The sequence below is a fragment of the Xenopus laevis genome, chromosome 3S (genome assembly GCF_017654675.1).
Source record: "Xenopus laevis strain J_2021 chromosome 3S, Xenopus_laevis_v10.1, whole genome shotgun sequence".
Taxonomy (NCBI): Eukaryota; Metazoa; Chordata; class Amphibia; order Anura; family Pipidae; genus Xenopus; species Xenopus laevis.
This window is the reverse complement of record NC_054376.1, coordinates 5,091,098-5,106,232: the sequence shown is the minus strand read 5'-3', so window position 1 is coordinate 5,106,232 and position 15,135 is coordinate 5,091,098. Positions and strand designations below refer to the sequence as shown.

Below are 15,135 nucleotides of genomic sequence, written 5' to 3'. Positions count from 1 at the left end.
CAGGGGAGGGCCAGCTCAAGATGCTCAAGAAGACAACCATCAATATTAAGAGCAGCCGGCTGTAAAACTACAACTCCCAGCACTGTCAAGTTAGAATAACATAAACCTGAGGGCTCCTGCTTACTATACAATCCAGCTCCTATTCCCAAGTGAGTTGTTGCAGATCAAACACATCGGGGAGAGCCAAAAGCTGCCGATCCCTTTTCCTTTCCAAGGGACAGTCTGCTGGAATAATATTGGAAACACAGGCAAGCCCATCCCTGCTCTACAAGGTTCATGTACTTATTAAAGGGAAAGTGCAACGATGTACTTGATTTGATTCCTATGTCTGCCCAAATTACATTGCCCCATCCTCCCTGGACACCAAGAATAACTTAGCACAGGCTCCATGCAAGCAATTACATGTGTCAAAGAGGTAGTGGGGACACTGACTGGCAACTGGGCAGATATGGCAGCCCAGGTGGGGCCCACAGAGTAGAAAAGTTAAGTGCACCTTTAGTCCTGAGAAGGAGCAGTAACTATGGGGTAGAAAGGGGAGGTTGGGGTCAAAAACATTTCCCATCTACAGCTGATGTTGGACTACAACTTCCAGCAGCTCCACAATTGCCCAAAAAGAGCTGCAGGTTGTCTGGTAAATAAGAGGACCCTGGGCTACCTTCATTGGCCGGAGCCCCACTATTAAAGGGGTTGTTCACCTTTGTGTTAACTTAAAGTATGATGTAGAGAGTTATATTCTGAGACAACTAGCATTTTGGTTTCTAGGGTCCAAATTATCCTAGCAACCATGTTTTGATTTGAATGAGACTGGAATATGAAAGGCCTGAATAGCAAGATGAGTAATAAAAAAAATAGAGTCCTGCAGCAAGTCGTGTACCCACGAGTTACCCACAAAAAAAAAAATAACGGTTAGCCTGTGGAATGAGGGGAGGATTTTCAAGTGCGGGTATAGATGCGGGTCTTGTCTAAATTTCTAATCTTATATTGTCTATATTTTACTCTAGTGATGTGCGGGTCAGGATTTTCCCGACTGCCACGCTCCTTTTATAGACCCAAGCCGACCCGCCCTGCCGATGGCGTCACCAAAGGGGTGGGGTGCGCAGGCACTTGTCTATAAAAGTTCAACCAGGACGCGGGCGAGGAGAGCAGTCAGAAGAGCTCAACCCGCACTGCCTGCGACCCAGAAAGAGGGGTGCGAGGTCGGCCTGAACACACCAGACATCACTATTTTACTCCTTTTAAAATTTTACAAAACGTGTTTCTGTTTCCGTCAACTTTTGATGATGTCACTTCCGGTCTGCAGCAACACCACTTCCTGTTTGATGGTGGTCAGCGGCAGGGTTGCCATGTTGGCGGTTTTCCAGCCAAATTGGGCTAATAATTTAAAGCCCGGGCTGGTTTTGAAGGTACAAACTAGCGAAGGTTACGGATTTGGGCCTTTGGCTGGTCTGTACTAACCAGCCAAAGCCTTTTCCTGCCCTAATTTGCCAAGCCTGTGTTTCCCCAATGCATGTTGGGTAATTTAGTTTTTGTTGAACAATTTGCCAACTGCCAAGTTTAATGTAAGACTACAATACCCAGCATGCAATGGGACTGACTTGTGTAGTCTCCCGTCCGCCACTTTCCTCAATTTCAGACAATTTTTGGGCAAAAATCTACTGGCCACCAAAATGTCTAGAGGTTCAATATTGATATTGTATGTGTATTAGGGTCTCATGGGGCCCCTATACCTCTCTGTAGTCCCCAGGGCAAATCTGTCTCATTTTGCTTCACACTATGAAAATTTGAAAATGATGTATTTTCCCAGATATTCATTTATTTGTAAGACTTATTTTTCCCTGCACATATTCAAAAGTAGCCCAATAATAGCTGAAGTGCCTCTTGGCTAGTTTAGGGCTGGATTTGAAAATTAGACCTGGTAACCCTGGTCGGCGAGTTGCGGATAAGTTAGTTGCGGGTCGGGGTCGGGTATTGGATCAAAGTGGGTAAATATGCGGGTTTGGGTCGGAGAAATTGTTTCCGCTCAGGACTCGAATACAAAGTAGCAGTAACAATACACCTGCACTTTACAGAGCCTTTGTTTTTGATGGGGTCAGCGACCCCTTGTTTTAAAGCTGCAAAGAGTCCGAATAAGAAGCCAGATAATTAAATAAAAACTATAAAAAATAAATAATGAAGACCAATTGAAAAGTTGCTTGGAATTAGCCAGTTTACGATATACTAAAAGTTAATTTAAAGGTGAACCTCCCCTTTAACATGATTCAGACATATGAATGATCCCTGTATTAAAAGCATGTGCTCAGTGGCATCCAGCAGCTAAGAGGTTAAAGTGAAAGACAGCAGAAGGGTCCCCAGCAGCGCCCTCACCCTCCTCACCTCTCCTCCACCGCATCCCGTCCTCGCTGGGACCCGTCCGCCAAACTCAAGCCTCACAACGTTCTGAGGAGAATTCTCTGGTGCAACATTGTAACCAGCCGCCGCCGCAGCGCTCTGACAAGAAGACCCCGCCCATCGGGACTGAACTACTGACAAACACAGCGGAGGGGACAGGCGCCAAAAAGCAAACCGATCTCTAAATGAAGTCTTGCGATTCGGATAAGCAGTCTCTCAATTCTGCGCCACTTCGTGTTGATCGCAAATCAGACTTACCAAGCTGAAGCAAAGGTCAGAAGTCAAACAATTGTAATAGCCTCCCCTATTAACTCAGTAAGTGGTTCGCTCCACTAACCATAGAAAGGTGGCGCATGGGAATGGGGCGGGCAACTTAAACTGACCAATAGGGGAGTGCAGAGCAGGCCAGGTACCGCCCACCTGTGCATGAAAATAGTTTGAAAGGGGTTCTTTACCTTTTAATTAACTGTTACTATGACGTAGAGAGGGATATTCTGAGACAATTTGCAATTAGTTTTCATTTTTTATTATTTGTGGTTTTTGAGTTATTTAGATTTTAGTCAGCAGCTCTCCAGTTTGCCGTTTCAGTAATCTGGTTGCTAGGTTTCAAACTCCCCTAGCAACCATGCACTGATTTGAATAAGAGACTGGAATAGAAAGATGAGGAATAAAAAGTAGCAATAACAAAACATTGGTAGCCTTGCAAATTATTTGCTTTTTAGAAGGGGTCAGCGACGCCCATATAAAAGCTGCAAAGAGTCAGACGAAAAAGGCAAATACCTATAAAACTATAAATAATAAATAATGAAGACCAATTGAAAAGTTGCTTAGCATTGGCCATTCTATATCATACTTAAAGTTACCTTAAAGGTGAACCACCCCTTTAAAGTGATAAGTTGGTATCAGGCACCTACCTGCCGGGGACAATTTGCAATTGGTTTTCATTTTTTATTATTTGTAGTTTTTGAGTTATTCAGATTTTTATTCAGCAGCTCTCAAGTTGCTGCAATTTCAGCCATCTGGTTGCTACAGTCTAAATTCCCCTAGCAACCACACATTGGTTTGAAAAAGAGACAGGACTATGAAGGAGAGGCCTGTATACATCTATAGCTTTTACAGATGGGGGGGGGGTCAGTGACCTCCAATGGAATCCTGGAAAAAGCCAGAAGAAAAAGGAAAATCATTTAAAAAAAAAACTATAAAAAATGAAGACCAAATGAAAATGTGCTTAGAATGGGACATTTTATAACATACTAAAGTGAAATTATATATAAATATATGTATTCTTATAATAAGTGGAAAGCTGCCATACTGCTACCATACACACCACGAAAGTGCCCCATATAGTGGTCAAATTACTGTATTATATTTAGATATTAGATATTAGACAGCACCTATGCATTACCCGACCATGTGACCCTCCATGTTTTATTTATGGCCCTATGGCTGCCTAAATAAACACCCTGCTGTGTGTGACATCATCATTTGGATATAATGACGCCCATGGACATATGTTAACCCTTTGCGCCAAAATATGGAAGTAGTTGGACGGCACTGATGTCCCTTTAAGAGCAGCCCTTTAACATGCAAATAAACTCATTGTATCTGTGACTCTGTCCCACAGTGACCAAGCTACATGACGCCTCCCGCAGTGCGTCACAGATAACCGCATCCCGAGATGTCAAGGAAAGAACCAGGAGGCGGATCCTGCGCGTCACTCAGCCAAGGGCAATCAGTGACTGTTAGAGGTAATGAGATTAAGGGGAAGCGCAATGAGACCATCATCATCTCAACTCCAAATCCCAGAGGAGAATCAGGCCAATGAGATTCCCTTAGCCTGGTAACCAGGCCCGGACTGAAAATCTGTGTGTTCTGGCAAATGCCAGAGGGGCTACTGTAAGGGCAGAGACACACGTGGAGATTTGGGGAGATCAGTCGAACGACGACAAATCATCTCCTCTTCGGGCGACTAATCTCCCCAAACTGCCTCCCGCGGGCTAGAATCTAAATCGCTGTGGGATGGCACTCGGAGAGCATTCTTTTCCGAAGCCGCCCAAAGTTTCTCGTGAGGCATCTTCGGGCGACTTCGGAAAACAAAGCGTTCAGAGGGCCATCCCACCGGTGATGTAAATTCTAGCCGGCGGGAGGCAGTTCAGGGAGATTAGTCGCCGAAGAAGAGTCGATTTGTTACCAGGTGACTAAATCACTCTGAATCTCCACGTGTGTCTCTGCCCTAAGATGCCACAAAAAGTGACTATTAAGTGGGCTAGTTGGGGCTGTTTGGGCATCTCTGTACTAGGAATGCCAGGGCCTATTTTGAATCCCAGTCCAGTCCTGCTGGTAACGGCTGTCATCAACCTGAAAAGCCATGATTATCTTGTAAATTATATCCTTACTAGACATTAAGACTGTTAAATTAACGGGCGCGACGGTCCGTGGGGCACATGCGCAGTAGCGCAATCCCACGGACACAGGGACTGGACGCAGAGACACTTCAACTTTATTATATAGGATAGGATAATACACAAAAGCCATGAATATCTTGTAAATTATATCCTTATAAACAGTGAGTTCTGATGTCATCAGTTATAAACGGTGAGTTCTGATGTCATTTCTGTCACATGACTCGCCGAATCTTGTGTATTATAAGAAATAAAGTAACCCAGTTGCAAAATATGAGGATATTAGAAGTCACCTTGGCCTCGTGTTTTTATATGGTCATGAAACTCCTCTGTAACTTATAATATCCTTATAATTTACAAGAGGGGGTACTTTATTCACTATATAATACACAAAAGCCATGAATATCCTGTAAATTATATCCTTATAAACGGTGACTAGTGATGTCATCAGTTATAAACGGTGAGTAGTGATGTCATTTGTGTCACATGACTCACTAAAATTTGTGTATTATAATAAATAAAGTACCCCCAGTTGTAAAATATGAGGATATTAGAAGTTACCTCGGAGTTCCATGACCTGTATAAAAACACTCGGCCTTCGGCCTCGTGTTTTTATATGGTCATGAAACTCCTCGGTAACTAATAATATCCTTATATTTTACAAGAAGGGGTACTTTATTCACTATATATTTTACAATAGGGGGTACATTAGTCACTAAATAATACACAAGAGACATATAAGAGCCAGGAATATCCTCTTAATAACACAGGTATGGGGACCTGTTATCCAGAATGCTCGGGACCAGGTCCGGACTGAGAATTAAAATAGGTCCTGCCAAATCAGGTGCAAAGAGGCCCAATCAGCCCACACAGAGGCCCAAGCAGCGCCCACCAGCCCACTAACTACTGACTTACTATGGCACCTTATAGCAGCCCCTCTGGCATTTGCCAGAACCCACAGATTGCCAGTCCGGGCCTGCTCGGGACCTGGTGTTTTCTGGATAACAGATCTTTCTGTATCATTCACTATCTTAATTAGAACGATCTCTGACCTATGGACTTTCAGCTGTTGTTGAACTACAACTCTGACTCTCTGAATATTGGAAGGTTCAGCTGCACTAAAAATAAGTGTTACTCTTGGATTATTGCCCTGATGTTATCTGGATTTACTTGCAACCATCCTGCCCTACGGATTCTATATTGCCCGACTGACTCTGACCTGGTCCAGCACTGGGAGTTGCAGTTAAACTGCCCCCTCTCTTTAGGCACTGGGGTGGGCCAGCCTGGAGTCTCTGTGCTTAGTGATATCACTAGGGTTGACACTTTTTCTGGAAAAAAATACCGCCCTTCCTATATATTTAACTTTTTTTTAACCTGAATAAAAGCACTCGGCCGAAGTATGATCATGGAACCCCTCGGTGACTTATAATATTCTTATATTTTACAATAGGGGTTACATTATTCACTAAATAATACACAATAGACATATAAGAGCCATGAATATCCTCTTAATAACACAGGTATGGGGACCTGTTATCCAGAATGCTCGGGACCTGGTGTTTTCTGGATAACAGATCTTTCTGTATCATTCACTATCTTAATTAGAACGATCTCTGACCTATGGACTTTCAGCTGTTGTTGAACTACAACTCTGACTCTCTGAATATTGGAAGGTTCAGCTGCACTAAAAATAAGTGTTACTTCCTATATATTTAACTTTTTTCCCTATTAAAAACATTAGGATCAACCATCATTTTTACTGGCCAGGTCAGTAAAATACCGGCCAGGTGGCAACCCTAGATATCACCCAAAAAGTTAGTCGGAGAGATGAGGAACAGAGTAGGAGCTCCCTCTGCTGGAGAATGAGATCCATTGTACATTAGCTTCCAACAAAATATAGGCCAACATATTTCACAGCACTTTACAGAGATTATACATCATTTATTCAGCCCCTACTCCAGTGGAGCTTACAATCTAAAGTCCCTGTCACATTCAGCATGGTCAGTTTTATTAGGGACCAATTAACCTTGCTCTATGTTTAGTGTATACGTTTTCATACAGTAAAAGTAAGTTCAGTGAGTCCCTTGAAGGGGTTGCTCATATTTAACTTACAGTGGAGAGTGAGATTTTAAGACAATTTGCATTTATTGTTTGTGGTTTTTGAGTTATTTGGTTATTTTTATTCAGCAGCTCTGCAGTTTGCATTTTCAGCCATCTGGTTGCTAGGGTCCAGTAACTATGCACTGATTTGAATAGGAGACTGGAATATGAATAGGAGAGGCCCGAATAGAAAGATGAGTAAAAAAAAGTAACAATGCCAATAAATGTGTTGCTTGTGTGTTTGTTTTTGGATGGAGGGTCAGTGACCCCCCCCCCCATTTAAAAGCTGAAAAGAGTCAGAAGAAGAAGGCAAATCATTCAAAAACTATTAAAAATAGATAATGAAGAAGTTTCTTAGAATGAATCATTCTGTATCATATTATAAGTTAACTGAAAGATGAACCACATATTTAAAGAGCTAAACGCAACTGCCGACCGTGAATGATTCTATTCTGCCTTACTAGATACAGTAAGCGCCAGTTGCATCCCATGACACCCAACTGGCCTTACTATAAATACTATCCCATAGATACTCTCCCCCAACTGCATCTTGCTTTACTATAAACACAATCCCATAGATACTATCCTCCAACTGCATCTTGCTTTACTATAGACACTATCCCAAACATACTCTCCACCAATTGCATCTTGCTTTACTATAGACACTATCCCATGGATAAATACACTCCCCTCAACTGCATCTTGCTTTACTACAGACACTATCCCATAGATACTCTCCCCCAACTGCATCTTGCTTTACTATAGACACTATCCCATAGATACTCTCCTCCAACTGTATCTTGCTTTACTACAGACACTATCCCATAGATACTATCCTCCAACTGCATCTTGCTTTACTATAGACACAATCCCATGGACACTCTCCCCCAATTGCATCTTGCTTTACTATAGACACTATCCCATGGATAGATACACTCCCCTCAACTGCATCTTGCTTTACTACAGACACTATCCCATAGATACTCTCCCCCAACTGCATCTTGCTTTACTATAGACACTATCCAATAGATAATCTCCCCCAAATGAATTTTGCTTTACTGCAGACACAATCCCATAGATACTCTCTTCCAACTGCATCTTGCTTTACTATAAACACAATCCCATAGATACTCTCCCCCAACTGCATCTTGCTTTACTATAGACACAATCCCATAGATACTCTCCTCCAACTGCATCTTGCTTTACTATAGACACAATCCCAAAAATACTCTCCCCCAATTGCATCTTGCTTTACTATAGACACTATCCCATGGATAGATACACTCCCCTCAACTGCATATTGCTTTACTACAGACACTATCCCATAGATACTATCCTCCAACTGCATCTTGCTTTACAATATACACAATCCCATGGATACTCTCCCCCAATTGCATCTTGCTTTACTACAGACACTATCCCATAGATACTCTCCTCCAACTGCATCTTGCTTTACTATAAACACAATCCCATAGATACTCTCCCCCAACTGCATCTTGCTTTACTATAGACACTATACCATAGATACGCTCCCCCCAACAGCATCTTGCTTTACTATAAACACTATCCAATAGATAATCTCCCCCAAATGAATTTTGCTTTACTGCAGACACTATCCCATAGATACTCTCTTCCAACTGCATCTTGCTTTACTACAGACACTATCCCATAGATACTATCCTCCAACTGCATCTTGCTTTACTATAGACACTATCCCATAGATACTCTCCTCCAACTGCATCTTGCTTTACTACAGACACTATCCCATAGATACTCTCCCCCAACTGCATCTTGCTTTACTATAGACACTATACCATAGATACGCTCCCCCCAACAGCATCTTGCTTTACTATAAACACTATCCAATAGATAATCTCCCCCAAATGAATTTTGCTTTACTGCAGACACTATCCCATAGATACTCTCTTCCAACTGCATCTTGCTTTACTACAGACACTATCCCATAGATACTATCCTCCAACTGCATCTTGCTTTACTATAGACACTATCCCATAGATACTCTCCCCCAACTGCATCTTGCTTTACTATAGACACTATACCATAGATACGCTCCCCCCAACAGCATCTTGCTTTACTATAAACACTATCCAATAGATAATCTCCCCCAAATGAATTTTGCTTTACTGCAGACACTATCCCATAGATACTCTCTTCCAACTGCATCTTGCTTTACTACAGACACTATCCCACACGTACAGCTCTCTAGTAGGTGAGGAAATCTCTGGGGTGGAATGTGGGGGTCTTTACTCTCCCAGCTCCTCTGCAGGGCTGTACAAACAATAAGGGGTGCTTAGGTCACCCTATTGTGAACCCCTCTGAATGTCCAACTCTGATAGTTTATTTCTTACAACCACTAGTGATTTCCATTGCACAATATGATTGTCATGCTACAAATCCTTACCTGCCGGGCAAGGTCATGATCTGCTCCCCAGGCAGATGCTTCATCCTAAATCCCCTGCTGCTTTTCAGCTCCTCCTAACGGCTACATCGGAACTCAGAATCCATCATTCAGGAAAAATAACTCTCTCGGGAAGACCCACGTCTTTATCTTGCACCCATTGGTCCCCCATGCTCCGGTCTGTGGTACTGACACTTCGTCATTATCTCCATGGCAACCGAGCTTGCAGCCTCCCTCCTCACTGCCCTCTGGGACCCCATGGGCATCTTCGGCAGTGAGGGGCTGGTGCTCTCTAATGCTACTTCCCTTGTTTGTGTGATTATTTCCCTAATTTCACTGCCAGCTGGGTGCTCCATGGAACAAACCATGAATAGAAGGCTTTTCCACTTACTATTCTCTGCACTGCTGGTCCTGACTCCCTATACCTTCTGGCCCCCCACCCCTGCAACTGCAGGGTCTGCTTCCTCTGTAGTTACACCCCTGGTTTGTATCAAGTACAAGGTACTGTTTTATTATTACAGAGAAAAATGGAAACATTTGGATTATTGGGATAAAATGGAGTCTAAAGGAGATGGCCTTTCCGTAATTCAGAGATTTCTGGATAACGGGTTTCTGAATCACAGATCCCATACTGTATTGTATTAGCATTGTGTGTCATCTCTGTCACGTGCAGTGTCCGACTGGCCCGGCGGGACACCGGGAAAAAACCCGGTGGGCCCCGACCCTCGTGGGCCCCTGCCGGGCCAGACCCCCTCTACATATAAAAATTTAGAGAAAAAAGTTTTTGGCGATGCGCATCGCCGCTCGCGCATGCGCACGAGAAGCGCCATTCGCGCATGCGCACGAGAAGCGCCGCTCGCGCATGCGCATGGCGGCGTTCCAGCGGCCGAACTCGGCGCGGCGCAGTAGGGGGGCGGGGGGCCCTGGACCAGCAGTCCCGGTGGGCCCCGGGTCCCCCCAGTCCGACCCTGGTCACGTGACACACTGAGTCTTGTGTATCATAATAAATAACGTAAAATATGAGGATAAAATATGAGGAGTTCCCACCAACGGGGGGTACATCATTCCCAGTGTACATTCATCTCTCATTCCCACTGGATTTATACAGGTATAGGATCTGTTATCCTGAATGCTCAGGAACTGGGGCTTTCTGGATTAAGGAACTTTCCGTAATTTGGATCTTCATACCTCAAGTCTACTAGAAAATCATATAAACATTAAATAAACCCAATAGGCCAGTTTTCCTTCCAATAAAGATTAATTATATCTTAGTTGGGATCAAGTACAAGTTACTGTTTTATTACAGGTATGGGAGGGACCCATTATCCAGAAAGCTTGGGACCTGGGGTTTTCCGGATAAGGGATCTTTCTGTAATTTGGATCTTCATACCTTAAATCTACTAGAAAATCCTATAAACATTAAATAAACCCAATAGGCTGGTTTTGCTTTAATAAGGATTAATTATATCTTAGTTGGGATCAAGTACAAGTTACTATTTTATTATTACAAAGAAAAAGGAAATCATTTTTAAAAATGTGGATTATTTAAATAAAATGAAGTCCATGGGAGACGGCCATTCCGTAATTCGGAGCTTTCTGGATGAATGGTTTCCGGATAAGGAATCCCATACCACTACTATAACACCTACAATTGCTGTATGTTCTGTGATTACATGACAATTAGGTTATATGATTAGTTCTTTATATCCAGGTGTGTTTTGCTTTTAGTTATACCACGTGCCGTTGAAATAAAAGGACAGAGAAAGATTTCTGGGAGTTGTAGTTGCACTCCTCGGTGTGTTTTCTCAGTTCTAAATCAATGGAGGAATTAGGGATTGTGCAGAATTAGCGGTTTCATTTATTCCTGTAGGCCAGGGGTCCCCAAACCTTTTTTACTCGTGAGCCACATTTAAATATAAAAAAGAGTTGGTGAATAACACAAGCAGATAACACAAGCAGGAAAAAGTCCAAGGGGACAGCAACGTAACTAGGCGGGGACGGGCCCTGGCGTGGTCCTGCGGGGGTGCGGGCCCTGTTCCAAACGCACGCCCTGCTCCCCTGGTAGTTACACCACTGCATGGGGACTTCAAATTAGGGCTGTTATCGACTGTTTGACTGGTAGCCCCTATATGGACTGGTAGCCCCTATATGGACTGGTAGCCCCTATATGGACTGGTAGCCCCTATATGGACTGGTAGCCCCTATATGGACTGGTAGCCCCTATATGGACTAGTAGCCTACAGGAGGCTCTGTTTGTCAGTACCCCTGGTTTTTATGCAACCAAAACTTATCTCCGAGCCTGGAATTTAAAAAAAAGCACCTGCTTTTAATAACACTGGGAGCAACATCCAAGGGGTTTGTGAGCAACATGTTCTTGTTTGGGCGAGTGGTGTGTATAATGTAATAACTATCTGTCATCCATCAGAGCTGGACATGAAACTGTCAGGCGCTAATGTTACAGCCTTGTACCATAATTGCCTCATCACTGCCCCAATAAACAAGGAGCGGAGGATGCTGTCCAGTCATGTGTGTCACTAATTTACAGCACCAAAGGCCATAATATCAGCCTTCTCCTGCCCAATTAGCCTTTCATTCTGGTATAGGGGCTCAATGAGACCCTAATTCATATACAATTACTATAAATATGGGTAAGATGTCCCAAAACATAAGGGCTTTAAAACACGGCAGATTCGGGGAGATATGGGGGCCGATTCACGAACTGCGAGTGAAGGATTCGAAGTAAAAATACTTCGAATTTCGAAGTGTTTTTTGGGCTACTTCGACCATTCGAATGGGCTACTACGACGTTCGATTACGACTTCGAATCGAACTATTCGAACTAAAAATCGTTCGACCATTCAATAGTCGAAGTACTGTCTCTTTAAGAAAAAACTTCGACCCCCTAGTTCGCCATCTAAAAGCTACCGAACTCAATGTTAGCCTATGGGGAAGGTCCCCATAGGCTTTCCTAAGTTTTTTTGATCGAAGGATATTCCTTCGATCTTTGGATTTAAATCCTTCGAGTCATTCGATCGAAGGAATAATCCTTTGATCGTTCGATCGCACTATTTGCGCTAAAATCCTTTGACTTCGATATTCGAAGTCGAAGGACTTTAATTCCCAGTCAAATATCGAGGGTTAACCCTCGATATTCGACCCTTTGTGAATTGGCCCCTTAGTCACCTGGCGACTTATCGCCTCTTCTTCGGGGCGACAATCTCCCTGAACTGCCTTCTCCCTGCCTTCCACCTGCTAAAATGAAAAATCGCCTGCGCCAATGCACTCGCGGCGCTTCGATTTCCAAAGTCCCCGAATCTGCCAGTGTGCTAAAGCCCTAAGGTGTATTTTTTGCTCACGTTTAGTTCTCCTTTAAATCAAAAACCTACAGTGTAGACAGCAGCCCCTTGGCAGGGGGGATAAGCTTTTTGTTGCTCTACCCGTCACACGCTGCTAAACCCCCTGTTCTTTCAGCACATGTTCCAAATTAAATGCAAAATACTAGTTATTTGGTGCCTTACAGCCAATCAAATGCCGCCATGGTGATGTCATTGCATATTCTCATGTTAATTTCCCAGAGAGGGGAAAAAAGCCTAAAAATGCAGATCAGTGTTCAGAACAAAGGTTTCTCCAGGGAAACAAGGAGGGGCCCCACCAGCCAAAGTGAAGTAAACTGTTAATTTTTATAGATATAGATGTCTGGAAGTGTTACAAACCCCAGAAGCTGAGGATGATGGGAGCTGTAGTCCACATTAGCCCTGTTCTAGGGAGTAAAGTAGTTCACTGTTACATAAAAAAATAATCAGATAGGCTTTTTAATTTATGAAATATATTCCTTAAAGGGAATATAAACCTTTGCATGGTTTTAGCTGTAGTTTAGCCATTTCAGGGTTGGACTCTTAAAGCAACACCGCACAATAAAAGCTTTTCCCAAGTCTACAGGGCACTTATCTTTTACTTCAAGAAAGTAAGGAGACAGAAAGAGTCTGCTTTAATGTTCTTCTGCTTAGGAAAGGTTTGAGAAAGGTTTCTAATTGTTTTCCTAAGCAGAAGAACATCAGAGCAGCCTCTTTCTTTCTCCTGACAACTTCCTTGACTACTTGGTGGTCAGACTGGTCAGAAACTGACCAGCAGGTGGCGCTGTTAGAATAGAATAACTCATCTATTTTAGATTCACTTAGGGTGTGTTAAAAGACTGGTTCACCTTTAGGTTAACTTTTAGTATGTTATAGAATGGCTAATTCTAAGCAACTTTTCAATTGGTCTTCATTTTTTATTTTTTATAATTTTTTTAAAAATAATTGCCTTCTTCTTTTGACTCTTTCCAGCTTTCCAATGGGAGTCATTGGCCCCATCTAAAAACAAATACTCTGTAAAATTACACATTTATTGTTATTGCTACTTTTTATTATTCATTTTTCTACTCAGTCCTCTCCTATTCATATTCCAGTCTGTTATACAAATCAATGCATGGTTACTAGGGGAATTTGGACCCTAAACTGATTTTAATAAGAGACTGAAGTATGAATAGGAGAGGTCTGAATAGAAAGATGAATAAGTAATAAAAGTAGCAATAACAATACATTTGTAGCCTTACAGAGCATTTGTTTTTTTAGATGGGGTCAGTGACCCCCCCCCATTTGAAAATTAGAAAGAGAAGAAGGCAGAAATGAATAATGAAGACCAATTGAAAAGTTGCTTAGAATTGGTCATTCTATAACATACTAAAAGTTAACTTTAAGGTGAACCACTCCTTTAAATAATATTCATTTTTTGCCAATTAGTGGATGTGGTTGCCATTATGGAAGACAATTATTCTCTCGAGTACCCCAAGGAAAAAAAGCAACACCCAGAATGAAACCTTTTATTATGATTGCACATTATTTTGCTCATTCACGGTCTTTTGTAGACTTCTCAGGCACATGAAGGCCCATTATAAATGGACAGTAAATAATATACTAATAATATATATATAATTCAAGTGAGTATCTCAAGTAACAAATCTATTGTGCCAAAGCTTCAGATTGAGCTCTGCGTCTGCGCCTTGCTCTATCATTGTTCTCTGCTGATTATCTGTATAGGTACTGGACCCGTTATCCGGAAACCCGCTATCCAGAAAGCTCGGAATTACAGAAAGGCCATCTCATTTAGACTCCATTTTATCCAAATAATCCAAAATTTTTAAAATACTTTCCTTTTTCTGTGTAATAATAAAACAGTAGCTTGTACTTGACCCCAACTAAGATATAATTAATCCTTATTGGAGGCAAAACCAGCCTATTGGGTTTATTTAATGTTTATATGATTTTATAGTAGACTTAAGGTATGAAAAATTACAGAAAGATCCCTTATCTGGAAAACCCCAGGTCCCGAGCATTTTGGATAACAGGTCCCATACCTGTATTGCAAAGCTGTAAAAGGCACAAAGAGGCTCAGCAGGACAAGAGTTTTAGGCACATTAACCAACTAACTAACTAGCGAAGGGTGCCAAGAAAAAGAAATCCATCTAGCACACAACACAATGGTATAATGGTATAAATGATATTATCCTTTAACTAAATATTTTAATAGAAATGTCACGATTTTAATGATAATAAATAAAGTCATAACTGCTGCTTCCATTCACAAAACCTGGTTTGGTATTTAAAGGAGACCTAAACCCTAAAAATTAATGTGGCTATAAAGCCATGATATATATAGTGAACTTATTTGTCAATAGCAGCAATGATCCAGGACTTCAAACTTGTCACAGGGGGTCACCATCTTGGAAAGTGTCTGTGACACTCACATGCTCAGTGGGCTCTGATTGGCTGTTGAGAAGCTAAGCTT

The 15,135-nt window shown here is 42.2% G+C and overlaps 1 protein-coding gene across 6 annotated transcripts in view; it reads right to left on the bottom strand.

The window, feature by feature from the left end:
* The window catches only part of mical3.S (microtubule associated monooxygenase, calponin and LIM domain containing 3 S homeolog), a 118,944-nt gene extending 116,418 nt beyond the window's left edge, over nucleotides 1-2,526 (bottom strand). For all 6 annotated transcript variants that reach the window (XM_041587911.1, XM_041587913.1, XM_041587912.1 and 3 more), the window contains exon 1: nucleotides 2,374-2,526. The gene's annotated coding sequence lies outside the window, so the exon portion shown is untranslated. The remainder of the gene's footprint in view (nucleotides 1-2,373) is intronic.
* Between the last annotated feature and the right edge of the window lie 12,609 nt (nucleotides 2,527-15,135).